This window comes from Zonotrichia albicollis, chromosome 5 (genome assembly GCF_047830755.1).
Source record: "Zonotrichia albicollis isolate bZonAlb1 chromosome 5, bZonAlb1.hap1, whole genome shotgun sequence".
Lineage (NCBI taxonomy): Eukaryota > Metazoa > Chordata > Aves > Passeriformes > Passerellidae > Zonotrichia > Zonotrichia albicollis.
The window spans coordinates 18,459,720-18,472,335 of record NC_133823.1 but is presented as its reverse complement, the minus strand read 5'-3'; the positions used below and the strand labels follow the sequence as shown (position 1 = coordinate 18,472,335).

General features: G+C 39.8%; 1 long non-coding RNA gene across 1 annotated transcript in view; it reads right to left on the bottom strand.

Annotated features, from left to right (window-relative positions):
- The window catches only part of LOC141729134 (uncharacterized), a 49,469-nt gene that overhangs the window by 2,384 nt on the left and 34,469 nt on the right, over positions 1–12,616 (bottom strand). The window contains exon 7 of the long non-coding RNA XR_012580381.1: positions 1,838–1,954. This is a non-coding gene — a long non-coding RNA (uncharacterized LOC141729134). The remainder of the gene's footprint in view (positions 1–1,837; positions 1,955–12,616) is intronic.

The window sequence follows — 12,616 nt, the reverse complement described above, 5'->3', positions numbered from 1 at the left end:
TCTTTCAACACCTCTTGCTTCAGACCTCCCTGACCCTGATGTGGTGTAACAGGAACATGGCATGATGCACAGGGCAGCACCGGGCAAAACTGTGCAGCCTCCATTTTAGCCATGCACCAACTTGCTTTTATTTCACTTAAGAGGCCCCACTAAAGGCACAACATGTTCATTACCATTGTAGCACTTTATAAACAAAACATCAATCAAAGAATTAACTATATAAACATCTTGTTAAATTTGCTGTCACTACTTCCTTGTGATCTGATGATAGTTGCATAACTTATTGCTAATACTAATTATTAGTCTTAACAGTTTTGGCACATATAATGATTTCTACATCCACTTCCTGGCATTACTGTTTCCCTGCTTCTGATCACCACTGACTTTGCGTTACCTAGAGAGCTTCGTGCTTTCTCCAGAGAATTTTGTAACCTCTTATCTGATCCCACAGCTCCTCTACAACCACCTAACTGAAGCAGTCATCTCTGGACAGAAAATATAAGGTTGAATTGATATCATATTCTTCTGAACATGGTAATTCTGAGTCATGTCATACATTCATCATGCAGGGAGGATGCATCTCAGGGAGAATTGAAAAGAAGAATTCAAGTCAAAGAAGGGGAGTTGAAGGCATCTTTTTCTTTCCTTTGTGGTGCAACAATTACAGCCACTGCTCTAATTTAATAATTGTCTCATTGTAAGATTCACAACAGTCAAAACTCTGAATATGTAGAACTGCTTTTTGATTTAGAAAATTGTGATGATTCATAATTATTTTTGTTTAAAAGGGGTGACTCAGAACCCTTAAAACAGGGTGTCAGCAAACTCCTAATTCTAGTTTTACAAATGCTGCTCCAAAAATATCTTCCAAAAAACTTTTGGCTCCAAGGTATGAGAAATATGTACACAGGAAATTTAGTCTGAGATTTTGATTTAGTTTCTGAAACTATGGTTTTTGGGTCCTTATACTGAGAGATAAATTTCTTGGTTAAAGTTAATTGAAGTTAAAAAACACCCTACTAAAACTTTGCTGGTCTGGAGGAAAGGATATTTGGCAGATTTTAGAGAGAAGTATAAAAGCAGAATTTCTGAGGGTGAGCATGCTAGCTAGTGCATATCCTTCACACTTTATAGAAAGCAAAGTACTCCCAAAAAGCAAACAATAGTCTCCATAAATTTATGGAATCTGTAAGTTTATCATACAGATTTATTTTGTACCTTTTGCAGAATGAAAGTAAGTTTGATTAAACCAAACAAGTATCCATACACAAAATCTTAATGTTAACTAAAAAAAAAATTGCTTAAAACTTTCGGGAAAGGGAAGCTTTTTGGGATTTTCCCCTGCTGGGCCCTTGCCTGCAAAAGAGAGGTGGAAATATTTTTATAGCCTCTTGTACTTGCATTTCCCTGGATTATTCAGATACTGCAAGGATGAATGCAGTAACACCTACAAGTTACTCAGCTACCACAGTGTTGCAAGCTACATGAGCTAATAGAGAAATGTTTCATTCATTTCCAGGGTCCAGTGGTACAGTGCTGGGCCCTTTTCCAGCAGCACTGTAAACTTTTAAACTGATGGATCAGTTTCCCAAGAGTCTTTATAACCAAGACTTCTGACTTCTCAGCAACTGGAACAGCCTTGTAAACTTGTAGTAAAAGCCAGATTTCTCAAAATCCGCTGGCCTGTATTAGCTAACAGATTTACATGATGCTTCAAACCCTCAGGATTCTTGCTTAGTATAAAGAACAAGGAAAGTCTGCTAACAAAGCTAGTGCTGTTCGTTTGTCAGGTCTAGCATGAAATGGTTTTATATTCATGAAATGATGTTACACTCACCTGCTTTGCACTCACCCATAGCTCAAAACAAGAACACAGAGCAGCAAGACTCAGCTGAATAAAATGGATCTGTGATGATTTCACTGGGCTATGGAGAACTGCTGAAATTTGATAAACCTGTGAAAAGTGAAGAGACAATAAGTTATGGAGTGTTGGCTTCTCCCATAGTAAAGCGTCTGCCACATTTTGTTCTTAAAATAGTGCCACTGTTCCAGAGGGGCATTTCACAACAGGACTGACACCTTACTCACCCTATGATCCACCCTTCAGAAATGATATTTATCTAGCTAACAGATATCCTCCCTTAGCAGAGGGGCTCCTGCAGTAGTTTACATCCCACTGTCAGTGTCAGAGTCTTGTCCCCCACTGTCAAAATGCCATCCAGCCTCACATGAAAATACTGCTGGTAAATCAAGGATAGGATCATCATAAGTTTATTATATCTACACAGGTATTAACATGATAGAAATTATTTCAATTGATTAATTTTTGCAATCATATTTGATTGTGTGAAAACTATTTTGCTTTGACTTGCCTACTTAAGAACTCCCTCAAGCAGTCTTCTAAAATGTACTGACAGATATTTCCTGTACTTTACCTGTTGCTCATTTTCACATTTCCAATCCTGGCAAAAAAAAATTAAAATATTTTGTTCTGCTTCTTAGTTATACCTTAGTTAGCAATGCAATAAAAAAAAAACACCTCAGTGTGATATTGCAGAGATGTATTAATATAATCAACATTCAAAACTTTGCTAAAATCAAGAACTGAGCAAAGGACTGAATATACCTTCTCTGCATCACACAGAACTAACCAAGAGCTCTTGATTTTCCAGGGAAGCACAGATTTTATGGGAAGTTTACTGTAGTAGACTAGAATATTTTAAAAAAACCAAACCCCCTATTTTATTTCAGGTTGGCTTGTACAGAAATTAGTGCAATTCATTTTCCTGAGCTTCTGACGCAGCTTAATTTTAGCAGTTAACAAACCAGAAAACTACCTTTTCCCCTTGGCCATCCCTCCAAGGCACTGAAAATGGGAAAATCTGGGTGAGTAGAGAAGTTAAAAAGCACCTTTCAGTAATTCAAGTCATGTGTGTTTTACAAACTTTGAAGTATGAAAATAATCTTGTTGATGTTGAAAATGCTTCTACATTGGTAAATTCCTGGTCTTTCAGAACTTGGATTCCCAGGAAAAAGCCTTGAAACATGAGGATTTTATATCAGCAAAGCTCTGTGGGCAAATACCGGACTTTCTTGTACAGGGGGAAATTCCAAATCCTGCTAAGCTCTCATAACAGTCCCCTTCAATCTGAAAGATTTCTGTAGTATGCATCAGGTCAGTGTAATTATTACTCTCCTAGAAATTCTTCAATTAACGTTTTCTACTTGTACTTTAAGGTAAAGAACATTTCCTTACCCAAGCCACTCAATTATACAACTGCAGTTTTCTGGCACTTAGATGCCCCTACTGGGCTACAAATCAAATAAGTCTTTTAAAGACATTTAACAACTACACCCTGATTGTGCAAACATAAGTTCATGGGGAACCAGGTGGATGCAATCCCCCTGACAGAAAGTCCTGCCCTCTTAAATTCATCTTTCCCAGGCTGGTGATTGCATGGAAAGCACCATGGAGAAAAACAAAATCAAGCCACGACACAGAGCAAAAGCAGCTGAGCATCCTGAATTTCTTTGGACCTGCTGTTCAAGGTAATGATTTAAACCCAAGAAATTTGTGATTCTACTGATGTCTAACATTTCTGCAAAGTACACTCATTGGTTTAACCTCACAGGGACAATGAATTCCCCATTCCAGCTCATGAAAAACTTCTTATGTGATCAAAAGGTACAGAACCCATTGAATTATTTGTGGTCCCATTTTCCTCCCCATGATATAAATCTGGCCACATCAAAGCAACCACATCCCTGTTGCACTGATGACCCTACTAAGACTGAGCTGTCGCTCATGTTCCACTAAGTCAAACCTGTCAAACTGCTCTATGACCACTAAGCTAAGACCAAATGACTTCACCAGTGGCCCCTGGGCTCTAACCAGCGGAAAATAACATTGATCTTAATCAGATCAGACACCAGCTTCTCTCAACCCTATCTCAAAGTCTATTTGATTTCATGCTTCATTATAAAATCAATTAATTGTTTCATTGCCTAGTTATTTTATGTGCTTCTTATGCAATATATTGTGTTGATATTCAAAAGATAGCGGGCACTCAGGATATTCTGTATTAGCCACTCACAGTAAGAATGGAAAACAGCATTATTTTTAAGAGATGCAGCACATGCAAACCAATGCCATGAATGAGTTCACCAGACCATCCAAAGCAGGGTGATCAATTGTACCGACCAGGGGCCTTTCCTGAGTGCCTAAAAGCCCTGCTTTCACAGGGCCTTCACAACCTGTGACAAGGAGACAAGTGCCATCCACAAATCCATCCTCAGCATCGCCTTTTGCCAGTGCACAAGCACTTCCTAGCACAAGAGCTCAGTCTCCTCAGAACTGAAAGCAGAAGCATCTTCAGTGCAGTGAGATATTCTGGAAACTGAAATGAAGCATGCAATACGAAATAAATGAGGGTAAACATTACAACATGCTGGAAAAGTTAGGCCACGATGAGGTTCTTTGGTGGCTGTGCAATAATGATTTAATTTTCCATGCAACTCATAAATGTGAGTGGATGTTGAGGGAAAATGGAATCATTCACTCACTTAATTCACTCAAATGAGTTTCCTAATGAGGGTGATTTTTAATAAAGTTATTTATACTTCAATCTATCAAGCTTTTCATTTACATCTAGATTCAGTAAAGCACTTAGCCATTATGAATTTGAGATGTAACTCCATGAACCTAAAATTAAAAACATTCATTTCAGACAAATGGAATTATAACATTAGCAATGAGGGAAAGAAGTTGTTAAAATTCAACCCTACAAAAATATGCATATATCCTTCCCCTGCAGAGAATATTTGCAAGAAATGTGGGCTAGAAAACTGATTTCTCTTTTTATCTTAACTTTTGTCCCAGTTGCCATGACACATTCCAAGGAGTAATTTCCTTAGCCTTCCTGATTAAGTGCTCTTATAACAACCATAAATTTTTTTATCTTGGATTTAATTATATATAGGTTTATCCAATATTCCTTACACTTGTTCCTTGATAACCTGTCATGTTCTCTTCTTCTTGATTTATAAATATTATTTGGCAGTCACCCAACCTTTGCCCTACTTTTGTCAATAATTGGTGACAAAGGTGTCAATAATTGACAGAAGCCTGTCTTGAAGCTCTTTTGAAACCATTCTTTACTCATACCCAAGCTGTAGAAGCTGCACTCAGAGCTGAGCTTCACCCAGAGCACACTATCCTGCTCTTGATGCTGACTGCCAATAATTCTTTCGAAGAACATTCACCAGGACTTAAAAGAGGCAGATATGAAATAGCTTGCTGCCTACAGAATGACATTTTCCCCCTTTTAATTCAGAGTAGATTTACATCTCCTCTCACATTATGATCTTGTTTACTTGATATGATGGTAGCTTTTGATGGTTGAATTATTTCTAAACGCTTAAACAGTTTTTTTTGAGTCCTAAAGGCCAGGGCATGTCCACTCACACTTAAGCACTCCCAAAGGCATCCCACTGCCTTTGTCAGGGAGGACATTTCCTGCCAGTCAATTTGACCAGACCCACAGACCTGGCTTTAGTCTGGCAAGTACCCTCCTGCCAATCAGGGGAATGGCTGGAACTACGAGTGACTGGCTGGTTTTCAGCAAGCCAAGTAATATTTACCCAGAACACAAGTATTCAAGACAGAAATATTAGTCTCAAATCAGCTCACAGTGTCTTATGTTTTAGGTGTTCCTCTGTCTTTTACACAGAAGCAGCTGAAGTCCACAGTGTTTCACATCCTCCCTGTGTCTGTTAGTCAGGGCCTCATTTCTATCCATTCCTGGAAAGTGGTTCTGACATAAATGCTCTATTTCTTGTAGCTTCTTCACTACTACCCTGTTGTCCAGTGCCAGCACAAGGCCCCAGAAGCTGCATTTACCTGCACTGTTTACCTGAGAGAAATTGCCTTAATCCAGCCTGTCAGATCACTGAAAACCCCAAGTGTGTAAGCTGAGGTCATGTGGAGGAAAGCCTCTTGGAGCAGTTATGTCCCTGACGATGTGAGGAGCACACTGCAGTGCCTGAGTGCTGCCAGCCTGCCTTCAGGGGACACCAGCTCACATCCAGCCTCTGCCCTGGCTCTCCAAGGGGCCTGGCATGTTTGGCATGTTGACTAGAGCCCTACCTACCATGTAGGAGTGATATGTCAGTAGTGGGAGGCAGGAACAGTGTAGTAAATGACAGATGGGATGCATTGGAAAACACAGTCTGAAAGAATTGGTCTTACTCTGAATACCTGAGGCTAGATAAGCCAATTTGGCACATCCTTAGCTTCTGCAAGAGGAAAACTATTCATCTGGAATGAGGATAAGTAAACATTTGGACTCACCAAATTACTGATAGCTTCCATTGAGTTAGGAGGGATTTTTAAAGTTCCTATTTTTTTTTAAATTGATGCGCTATTAGAAGAAATTTTTATTTAAATATCAATTTGCAATATTTCTGAGGCATAGAGGTCTAACATAGCTGGATTACTTAGCACTCTCTTATCTCTTTGCTTGATCAATAGTTATCTCTAGAAACAAGTTAAAATGTTTCTTCTGCTAAATCTATTTACGACACCACTTTAATGAACTTTCATCAGGCTGAATATAGACAGAACTCATAAGCTGAGAATCCTATTTCCTCATGTGTATCATCCATAATAATGTGAAACTTTGTTTCCAGGCTCCTGCGCTCACTATTTTGGAATCAAAGAGTGATTCAGGACTCGCTAAATAACTCTCCCATCCTGTGACTTGGAAGAGAGTCACCAATTTGAAACCAAGAAAAAAGGACTTTCAGGACTGTGCCTCAATAGGGAAGAGGAGAAAAAAAGTCGAGTCATAATGCCAGTGATTTTAACATTGATGAACTGTCCTCTCTATTTAATTTATGAAAAATTAACATCACCATTTGGCACTGCAAGGATGTAATGTAGGAATAAGTGGCTTAAATCCAACTTAATCATGATGAGGCCATATTGTTTCTACATTTCTGTTGTGTCGTATTTGAAAGTTTTATGCTGAATGCTGAGAGCTCATATCAAGTGCCACAGAAAAGGAGATTGCACAACACCTTCCTGGAATAAGTCCCACATCTGCATAATTTACTTGGGTATTCCAACTTTGCCCAGAGAACAGCTTAAGTCCCCAAACAGTTTAAGACTGTTGCTTCCAGTGAGTGTGAGTGTACCTTCACCAGCTCCAGTCACAGTTCTGGGCAACCCAGTCTAAAAAAGACGTGGAGTTACTGGAGTGGGACCAGCCCAAGGCTGCAAAAACATCTCAGGGACTGGAATATCTGTCATGTGTGGAGAGGAAGAAAGAGCTGGGACTGGTCAGCCTGGAGAAGAAACAGCTGGATAGACAGCAAAGCACATGAAATTCCATCTTCAGTATTCCATCAAGGATACCCCATTTAAACTCTAAAGGTGGTAAAACACAGAAACAGGCTGTGAACCTATTAAAAATCCAACTGGACGCAGGCCTGAGCTGCCCCTGCTTAAGCAGCCTGGCCTGGTTAGTAGATCTCAAGCGATCCCTTCCAACCTAAACTACTCTATCATCAACACCATAACCTGCAGTCGCAACACTTTAAAGGCATTTTATTATGCTATGTTTCTGCACAAGTAACACCATTTTTGGACAGTCTGTAGTTTTCATTTGGTACAAGTAACTCCAAATAGTTCCAATTGATTAGCCTCTAGTTGGGGATAACATGAGAAAATGAGGTCAAAGATAGCTTCAGCAATGGAACAAACATGTCATCTGCTTTAGTGGTCAGCCAAAGAGTTTGCAATCAAAGTCATACAAAGGGCAAATCCTCTTTCCAGTAACTTGCTATGCTAAAAGAGATAATCCTTGCATTGCCTTGTGACTGTTTGCACTTCATTTCTTTGCTTAGAAATTGAAGTATCTATGCAAAATAAATCTTGTGAGAAAGTGTAAACTGCGCTACACTTTGAGAATGTGAACTAAAATCCATTACCTTAATTTTTCCCCCTAAGAATGCAAATAAATGCATTCTGGAGCCACTGATTAACCAAATCAACAAACCAATTTCTGAAGGCGACAAAATTTTACCTTGCTTTCAAACACTAACATGCACATACAGCTACTTCCAGGTAAACTCTTGCTGTACTTTTACTCCAAAGCACTGCACTGTGTCTCAAGCTGGGTCCTTGACAGCCTTTTTATCAGAAGCTAACTGATCCGTCTGAGGCTGGAAAGAGAAATGTCACTTTTTAGCTTACAATGGGGATAGAAACCTCCACAGATAACCCAGAAAAGAGGGATCCTTACCTCACTAGCTGGATTTCATAATCTGTGGACTGTTCTCACCTCCTTTGTCATCAGAGTAATGTTTGATTATGGTAAGAGATCAGCTGTACAAGGTGTAGGCAGACAACAGAGTTCCTCTTGCTTTTATAGCAACTTTCTGAAATGAATTTATATCTTTAATTTCAGCTGCTTCCACTATTTCAGCCACTAACTCATCACCTTTCAAAAATTTGCAAAGTATGACACATTAAAAACACAAAGCTAATTTAATTTCTTTACTATTGTGGTAAAAAAGTCACCAGTGATTTTGCTATTTCTTTAGAGGAAAAACAGCAGCATATTACTGGAAGCCTGTACACAGGCAGAGTTTAAAAAGTGAAAGGAACTTAGTAAGTTTAACAAAATCTTAGCAAAAGTAGAAAGTTCAAAACATACAATACTCAGCAGGGAGTATTTTAGTACAGAGGAGGAGATGTACAGTGTGGTGAAGACATTATGCAATGTTTTCTGCACATATTTTGCAATGATAAAGAGAGAGTGTTCACCATTTGAGGAGACTGCCCTTTTCACACAAGGCACAGAAGGAAGTGTGACAGCATCCTCTCCTGTTGGGAAACACAGCAATGCGGAGAACAGGAAAAGGGGAAAGCATCATCTGAAAGGAGACAGCAGTGCCTGAGCTCTGGGCCTCTCTCTCAGGCGTACACCAAGCCTACAACCCTGCCTGAACTTATGCCAAGGTCATCTCTCAAATGCCTCAGCTTTCACTCAGCCTCAGATGCAGACTGTAACTGCAACTCCAATCCAACTTCCATCAGGGATCTGTCTGAGCTGCTGCCATTGCTGAGTGAGGTGAAGGTAGCAGCCCTTGCTATGTGTAGATCTGCAGGGAGAGTGAGAGGAGTGTGAGACAAGGTTGGCTTGAGTTACTTCTAAGAAATTCAGGAGACTATCAGGATGAGCAAGCCCTCCCTGATCACTCATTCAGACAGGTCATGAGACTGGGAGAAAGGCAAGAAAGCTGCCTACAGGCAACTTGTCAGACTGTAATGTTTGGGGTTGCACCAATACCTCTGCTTTATCTTTAGGTGCAAAACCAGCTGATGCAGACCTACATCTGACATTCAACCCCACCCCAACAACCCAGCCAGATCCTTCAGGCTGCTCCTCTCTTCCTGCACTCTGAATCAGTGGAAACAAAAGGGAGCAGCGTCTGGACAAGTCAATCATTTCACAATGACTCCCAGAAAAGCTCCACAATGGACCAGAAAATCTATGGATACAGTATCTTGTCTCACTTTCTTGGCTCTGCTTACCTCTTATCAGATTCTCACTGCACCCTTGCAGAAGTGCAGTGATTATTTAACAGTATCTACTGCGGGAAGCTCTCTATTGCTCATGGGCTGCTGTACATTCACAATTTTGATGCTTGGCATAAAGTGTGTCAAATGATGTGCCAGCAGTAAAATATCTCTACATAGGTCACGGAATCAGAGCAGTTTGCAGGTAAGAAATAATCTTATTTATCAAAACAGTAAAATAAAAAATCGTCATGGAGAAAATAACAACTTACACAGGTACTTAAAACTCTTGGAAAAAACATATCTATATTTGTTAAGAAAAACACTTACTGATAAAGATGGTGTTGCAAAAGCCTTAAGACTACAGCAAGTATTTTGGATAAACACCACAAAAAAATTCTAGTTCAAGCAACTTAGTCTTCCCACAATTTTTGAGGATAAACAGAACAGTCCAAAGTACGTTCAAAACAAGTATTTTACTTTTAGCATCCAAAGATTTTTTCCTTTCTGCATTAGACAATGACAAAAACATCAAAGCCTACAATAGGACAGGGCTTGGTCTTTTTCTCAGTGCACTTCCAAGTTTTGTTCTGATTTTCATTCTGCTAGCAAAGCACTTGCACCCAAATAGAGAAACTTTTCTGTTGAAATGCAATTGTACTTCTCTCATCTTCTCAGTCATTTAATGCTACTTACAGCAAACAGGAAGAGGGAACTGCTCTGCAAATACTACTCAGTTTATCACTAAGACTTTCTGTATTTTGAAATCAACAACAAAAAGTTCTATAAATGTAATGTCAAAACATGCTTAGACCTTTTACAGTGTCACAGTCAGCATTTGCTGGATGGCTGAAGTCAGTTATATGGCAGCATCTGCCAAAAGCTGGAGGCTCTCTACTAATTTTAACTCCTGAAAGTCAGCAGAAAAGGATAAGAACATATAGTTGAAGGAACAGTGGCTGTTTGAAAGTCTTAATATCTCTCAGAGACTGTTTTGCCATCTGTATCTCCTGAAAAGTACATTGGAAAGAGAAGGGCGGGCAGAAAGAAATGTTCTCACAATATCATGATTGACAGAGAACCAAGAATTCAAAACCAGAAACCTCTTAAGAACAACTCACCAGACAGGAATCTTGATCATTTCAGGCTTCCCTTTATGAGGCAATCAAAGTACTGATATTGACCTTGAAAGTCCTATCTCTGGAAAGCTGGAGACACTGCACATTATTTTCTCTTATGAAAAGAAAAGAAGGTAAATCCAGGAATCCTGACAGAGTAAGCTCTGGTCTCCATATGAATTAAATCACTGAAGTTGATGAGTAATTTTGCTCTGGTAGAAAACATAAATTCAACTGGTTTTATATTAGTTCATTTTACCCTGAAGAGACTTCCTCCTCTAGCCATGACACTTTGCTCAGTGTCATCTCTGCCACTTTGGAAACTGCACCAGTATGAGTAAATGCCTCTGGTTGCTCGTTGCTGATGGACACATCCTGTCTACCCAATGTATCATGCACTTAATAACACCTCCAAATATCTCCCCAAAGCTAAAACAAGCACATTACTAGAAAATACAGTATTTATTTTCATTTTGCCTCTACAGAAGCAATGTGAAGAGACAGCGCAGTTTTGCTCTGCTCTTACATATTGACCACCATGCCTGGTTATCAGAGTTGGAACATGGAGCACAACTGCTGCTGAGAACTGCATTTCGATCCAGATCACCCTTCCAGAACATGCTGCCATGGCTATTTTAGGCACTCTGACACCTGAGAAAAAGGCAAAGGCAGTCCCTGTTTCTCTCCCTGAAGAACTTCGCCCAGCTGATTGTTATTCTAATTGTGTGTGGTTGTTGTTAATTTTTAATGAATTTCATAGTTTACATCTGTCTAACATCAACCAAATGTTAGCTCCCAACCCCTTCTGCTGTACTTTAAACCATGAAACAAAATACATTGCTTGTTCTCTGGGCCTGCAACTACTGTGGAGAAGCACAAGACAGAGATAAAAAAGTGAAATATTTATAACTAGAAATGGTCTCCAGGTCTCTGCCCCCAGCTTGGTGCTTCTTTGCTTTCTATGGGCAAACTAGGATTGCAGCTGCAATCCTACCACACACAGTTACCTGGGGACTGCACCCTGAGCTTCAAGCCACTGGAAGCAAGCACCCTTAAAGACATGCCTGCAGGTCTGAACACAACATCTCCTGGAAAAGGATGTGAAGGAAAGGCTGAGGCCAAGGATTGCACTGTCAGTTCAAGGATGGCACTGTGGGGCAGGGCAGCACACGTCAGCTGAAGCCCCTGAGAGCCCCAGCCAGACAGAAGTGTCACCTCATGCTGCGTGTGGCTCACACACAGCACAGTCACATCCTCTGGCAGCACAGGGGTGGAGCTGCACTTGTGTAAGAGCTCCAGAAACCACCGGAGAGATGACAGGAACAAAGAACAGAGGACACTAAACTGCTCTTACCTACCTTCTTTACTTTTTCCATTGCCAGTAGAAATTCAGATAAAGAACATCTAAGTAACTTCTGCTTAAGCATCTCAGACTATTGCTTAATTCAGGGAGGGGGAAGAACAGCTAACAATCCAAATGTGAGATTATTTTTATTTTGAGAAGCTGAACATGCAAAGTTCCTTTCTCCTCAAGCCCAAAAGAACAAGTAAATAATTTTCTTGCTCATAAATTCATGGCAATTTTCTATTCTATTAATCTTTTAATGACTTCTACACTATAGCTTCCCTGTTTTTTGAGTTCAAATTTGTTTCTGGTGCACAAAGATTCACCCCTTCTTCCTCTCGTCTCTGCAATAAGTTCCTAGAACTACCTCAGTCTAGCGGCACTAATTCTTCCTGAAAATTTCTCCTTAGTGAACAGAATCCAGTGTTTTAGCTAGACAAGTTAATTTGTCATCTGGTATTTTAAATAGTTTTTAAAAATATCTATTATACTTCCTCTAACTTCCTTCACCATACCAATAGACTGGGGACACTGTGAGTATCAGCGGTGGGCTGGCTGTGGAACTGGTTA